Genomic DNA, 6,000 nt, shown 5'->3' on the forward strand with positions numbered 1-6,000 from the left:
CATTCTGGCGATGTTAAGTATTTATCTTTTTAGCACTGAAGCTTTCAAGGATGTTCTACTTTCTCTTGGGGGTGCAGGCAAGGAACAAAAGCCTTGTTGCATGGAGACCATTTTACTCCAGCAGAACTTCAAACTCTCTATAGCAATATTTGGGCAACGTGTTTGTGTTCGTGAGTGGTTTTATAAAATGTTTGGCCTGTATTCAGGTGCAGCACCTTTTCTGTGTGTGTATTAGTTATATTACCATGTAGGCTTTTTACCCGGGGGATAGGAAAAAAGTAGAATTTGTGATCCTGAGTGAAAACAAACCGATCTAGATTTCCCAAAGGAAAAGCAGCTATTATTTAGACAAACTTAGGAAGAAGTCAGCATCTTTTTTTTTTTTTTTTTGAAGATTTTATTTTTAAGTAGCCTCTATATCCATCCTGGGGCTCAAACTTACAACCCAGAGATGAAGTCTCATGCTTCACTGACCCAGCAAGCCAGGGGCCAAAGAAGTCAGCACCTTTAAAGACCAGTGATAAGCATTCAACTTAAAAAATACTTCATTTACTCTGGTATGTGGGCAGTTACTCCGCTAATTTTAATATCTGAAAGAATAAATGTATAGTGTAATATCGGTAAAACCAGGCTTTTAAAAGCTGAGACTTTTAAAGCAAGTTGAGTCATATGATTCATCGAAGTTACAATCTGAGTGCAAGACTTACATTTGGGCAGTCAGATTTTCTTTTGCCAGAATAAGAAAATAAGACAAACTAGGCAAGATTTCAGGCATTGAATTATACTTGGTTTAATTCAGTGGCCTTGAGATTTGTGCGGCTTCCGGGTTCCTTCTTCAGCTTGTAAGTTAGGTTGCAACATATTTAAAAATATATTCACTTGAAAGAAAACCCCACTGCTTTCACAATAAAGTAAACTTGATGGTGTACAAGTCACTGGTCTCATCTGAGCTGATTATATCTGCCTTGCATGTGTTTTACACCCACAGTATGGTTTGCAGCGGTGTACAAGGCATGGCGTGAAAAATTTGATTTGAAAAGTTCCATTAAAGCAATGAAAAAAACCATGGCTTAATAGACCTTCTAGTGATAGCTCCCCCTCTTACTATGCTAACTCTGAAATAAATATGTAATCTAGTGTTAGGAACATGGCATTTAGAAGACCCTTGCTGGTAATATTTAATTTAATAAACATACTAACTGTGACATTATTAATGCAATGAAGCTTGTACCACAAGCTGATTCTTTCAGGTTGTTTGACCTATTACTTATCACTAAATTCCTTAAAACATATCCTGTGATTTATAACTTGAATTTTATACTAATATTATATTGGATTTCAGCTCTTGAAAAATATCTGCATGATGGCACTCATTTTATATACAAATCATTTTATATTTGGGTATCTTAACATATCTTTTATGAGGAGGAAGAGGGAATTTAGGAGGGGAGAGTGTCTCTAGGGATATGCCTCTGGTCATTTTAGCCAATACAGTTATTTTGTTCCAATACTAGCAAGAAAAAAAAAATCTAAGATTACGTTTTGGGGTAAGGGTTATACTGATTTCGTATATATTGGTAGTACTTATGTTTTATCATATATACATGTATATATGATCATACTAAGTTTTAAGAGATGGCAAATTAATTAAACCTCTGGTTGAAAAATGCAACAAAACATATCTTGCTTCTATTAAGTTTGGTGCTTATACTGGATTTATTTAGGTTTCAGTTTAGTACATATCTTCACGTTAGCAAAAGTGTACTGTATGGGAAAAAGCCTTTTCCTTACAATCTTATTTCAGGTTCCTAAAAAAGAAAAAGTCAACAATGTTGTTCTTAAACCACAGGATCTTCCTAGCTCACATTTCAACTTTCGAGATGTATTTGTCTTTTATTTTGTCATTCCTAGTAGGAAAGGGAAGGCATTTTTCAATCTTAGGATAATTCAGAAGCAATTTTTTGGTTCTCAGTTAATTCAGTTTCATCTTAAAAGTTCAAATTTAGCAAAGCACATGTTCCCTTGTTCATGCCAAGTGTGATAAAAACTAGTCGAAAAATAAAACCATTGCAAACAAGTAGAGCACTGCACTTCACTGCATACTATACAGGCCACATCATTTCTAGGTCTGATGTCACTGCCTGCTGGGCTGCCATTTGTAGGAACAAGTAAGGCTGCCTGTGAAAGTTGATAGAAGGCACGACCATTTCAGATATGTGTGCTTAAATTGTGTGTGTGTTTGAAATGTCCTCTTTGAATAGCGATATGTATCCCCGTGAACATTCAGACATTTGCTCTCTTCTATTAATGAAAGATTATTCTGTTTAGTCGCAGAGGTGGTTTTCTCCCTCTGCCTTAGGAGATAGCTTCTTTGATTGTATCTAAAACGTGAAAGAGCAACATCATCTCTCCCCTTTTGTAATATAGTCAAAATTATGAACTATTTCGTGGATTTATAACGTTCTTAATAGTTTCATCTTTGTATTTATAGTATTAAGCTATCACATTTATATTTTTAAACCTTAACATCCTTGAGCTTCAGTTAGTAAAATACACAGACACATCATGTAGACTCAGTTCAGGTCATCTGCAACCAACAATGACATTTTATGAGAACTTTTCAGTTATCATAGTGATTTCTATTTTGAATGGCTTGCTCAAGTGGAAATTTACTAAAGGCCAAACCATTATTTCCAATTAAAAATGTTTCAAAGGTGGCTAGTACTTTTGTAACCTGATGTGCTTTTTAATTAAAAATTTATAATTTTACCAAATAATAGCAATGTTTACTACTCAGCACTTTCGTTTGAAAGGCTATGATGAGGAATTATTCGTTCCACAGTTTATTTACCGTTGAATGCTATATATTTTGTTCAAATAAAATCTTTTTTTCTACCTCTGTCTTAATTTGCGATATATATATATATATTTAAATTGACTGCGTTCTAAATAATCCTTAGAGCTCACTCACCTTTGGGATTCACTCTCTTAATTTATGCTCACATTCTGCTTTGTTCCTGTGGAGAAAGTCAACGAAACATACTGACTTCCTCCTCAACAAATTTGTTCTTCCCTCCTCCAACTCTGCTGTCTTTCTGACACTCATTTTGCCCTTGTTGACTCTCTTGCCAACAACTTTTTTTTAACCTCCTCTTTTTTTTTCTCACGCTACCACGCTGAACCTGAATCTTTATAAAATCTATGCCTGATTCATCAGTTTGTTTATTTCAGGTCAGAATTTTTATGCTTTCCCCAAAAGCAATTGTACAGTTTTCAGGACAAACGTCAGATACAGTATGTCTTCTTATTTAGACTTTCCCACATTGTTTTTTAAGATTTGTGCTTTTCCCCCCCCCCCCATATACTTGTATAATCACTTCATCTCTCAATATTCACTTTCCCATTATCTTTTTTTTTTCTTTGTATTTGTGAAAGGACAAATTAATATTGTTGTCTCTTACTGGTGTTTCTGTGTTCTTCTTTACCCCTAACATTTTTAGCTCTGGGAGGCACTCACTTCATTCATTTACCCCTGATCTCTTTTGTACTTAGGACCCATCTTTCAATGCTTTCTTTGATCCTTTTCAGTTGAGCTTCCTCATTTGCACAGACATTAAAATCTTTCTTATTATATTTGTCAGTGTGCTCTTGACTGAATGTAATGGCCTTATTACAGACTGATCTTCATTCTCTTAGCTTTTTAAAAATCATAATTAGCCCTTGGGGTGATTCAGAATCACTGATTCTGCAACTCCTTCACTTTCCCTTCCTTCCAGTTTTTCATGGGTCTCTCTGTTTGCTGGCTTACTTATTTTTGCATTTATAGGTTTCTATAGGATTCTTTGCCCAGCGCATGTCCTCCTACATTTCTCCTAAGAAAAATTTGCTCTATGTGTGTTAGGGAAGAATGGGGTGGGAGAAAGAAGAACTTGTATTAGTTTTCTTAACATATATCTTCCACCCATTGCCTAGTAACCTTTACCTATATGATGGTTTCTTATTTTTTGTAGCCTGGTGTATTTCGGTTGATATTCTGAATTTTTCTATTACCCTTCCTTGAACTTTCTGATACCGATTCATGTTCTCCTTGCCCTTAAGTTTAGCATGATGAAGACTAAAATGAATTTTTAAAAAGTGAATTTTTCTTAGTTAATATTAATTAATTTAACCCCTTAAGGAGATTGCAATATGAAGTGTGTATGCCAACACCATGAAGAAGGAAGGTTTTTTAAAAATTTTTTTGAATGGCTATACAAGTGTGTGTACTACACTTAGTAGTGACATCATTGTCAGCCCTTTCTCTGCATGGCTTCAAAAAACAAGGTTCCAAACCTAGGGGAATCAGGCCTTAGAGAGCACAAGAAACAGTTTCACTTGCATTACCATTTCTTTAGGAAACTCTTTGTTCCTGAGATTGAAGTTACACCGATTTTTAATTTCATTTTCAATTCTTTCTACTCTGCAGCAAATGCATATATATGTGTGTGTATGTGTGTGTGTGTGTGTGTGTGTGTACAAAACACCATGATGCGACAGGAGAGTAAGAACATAAAGTCAAGAAAAGCAAGCAGAGAATTTCTCACACTTCTTGCACAGTGCTGCCCTACGTACTGTCATGATCCTGTGCTCTTTGAGGACCTTCTATTGGAGCCTGAAGAAATACCCTCTTGGCAATATCTTGTCTATGAAAATAATTCTCTACTTCTGAGCACTAGAATCAAGAGCTTTTACATTTATCACTTAATTGGCACCTGGTATAATTTCCACTTGAGTAAGAAATGAGGTGAAAATGCCACCATGTCACAGAAATGTTCACATAATATGACTGAAAACTTGTCGTTGGTGCCACGGCAGTTTAGTATGTGAGATACCTGCATTCAGTTTATTTTGAAATTATAAGTTGCAAAAGAACCTGACTCCTAAGGTATAGCAGAAAACACTGGACACAGATAAGACAGTTTACTTCTGTGATTTTCAATACAATCATTTGTAAAATGAAATTATAAATCAAATGTTCCAGGTATTTTTCAGCTTTAAAGAACTTTGCTTTTTGTGGACCTCTGAATTTCTCTGTACCTTGACTTCCAATGTTCTGAGTTAGGGTACAACAACCTCGAAAGCAGTGGTTTTCAGAGTTTTTAACTGAGACTCACAGTGATGAATACATACACAAAGGTTTCACAGAATACCTTTGCCACATTTGATCATTTGATACACTCTGATGGTTTTTCTTTCATGTTTAATTTCATTCTGGTTATGACCTTGTAAATGTATTTCACGATTCTCAGATGGACAGTGCCTCAAAATGAGAAACAGTGTCACAGTGATGATATTAATGGGACTTGTATAGATTGTCCTCAGTTTCCTGTTGTATCTCTGTGTTCCAGTCTTTCTTTTCTAGAATGGCAGACCATACATATTAGCAAAGTAGAGTGAGCTGCTTCTTGTTTGATAACCTGCTTGAATGTGTGGCATAAAGGATGCTTGGGGGAAAGGCTTGAAAGACTGTCCTTTACAATGTTCTTTCCATTATGATCTGCATATTAGAAAAAAATCTTTAAATTCTGTCTCTTTGAGATTGCTAGATTTTATTTATGATTTAACCTAACTTACTTGTCCTTAGGCATCTCCCATTCTTCTCTCTTTTTAAAAGAATTTTTTAAAAGGTTTTATCTTTTAGTAATCTCTACACCCAATGTGGGAGCTCGAATCTATAACCCCAAAATCTAGAGTCTTGTGGTCTACCAACTGAGCCAACCATGCACCCCTCATTCTTTTCTCTTTCATGCACACACACATACCTACTCCAAGCATACTGATTTATTGAAATTGGGGTCACTTCTAGTCTTGGGGATAAGCAGGCCCATACTTGTTGGTGTGGCTCTTTGCATGAATTGCTTCTTTCCCTTTCTTGACACCAAGGCACAGCTGGAAGGGGACGAGAGGATATATCGCAGCAGCTCTTATATCCTTTAGGTCAGTGGCTTTTCATTAGAATCA

Source organism: Neovison vison, chromosome 3 (genome assembly GCF_020171115.1).
Source record: "Neovison vison isolate M4711 chromosome 3, ASM_NN_V1, whole genome shotgun sequence".
Classification (NCBI taxonomy): domain Eukaryota; kingdom Metazoa; phylum Chordata; class Mammalia; order Carnivora; family Mustelidae; genus Neogale; species Neogale vison.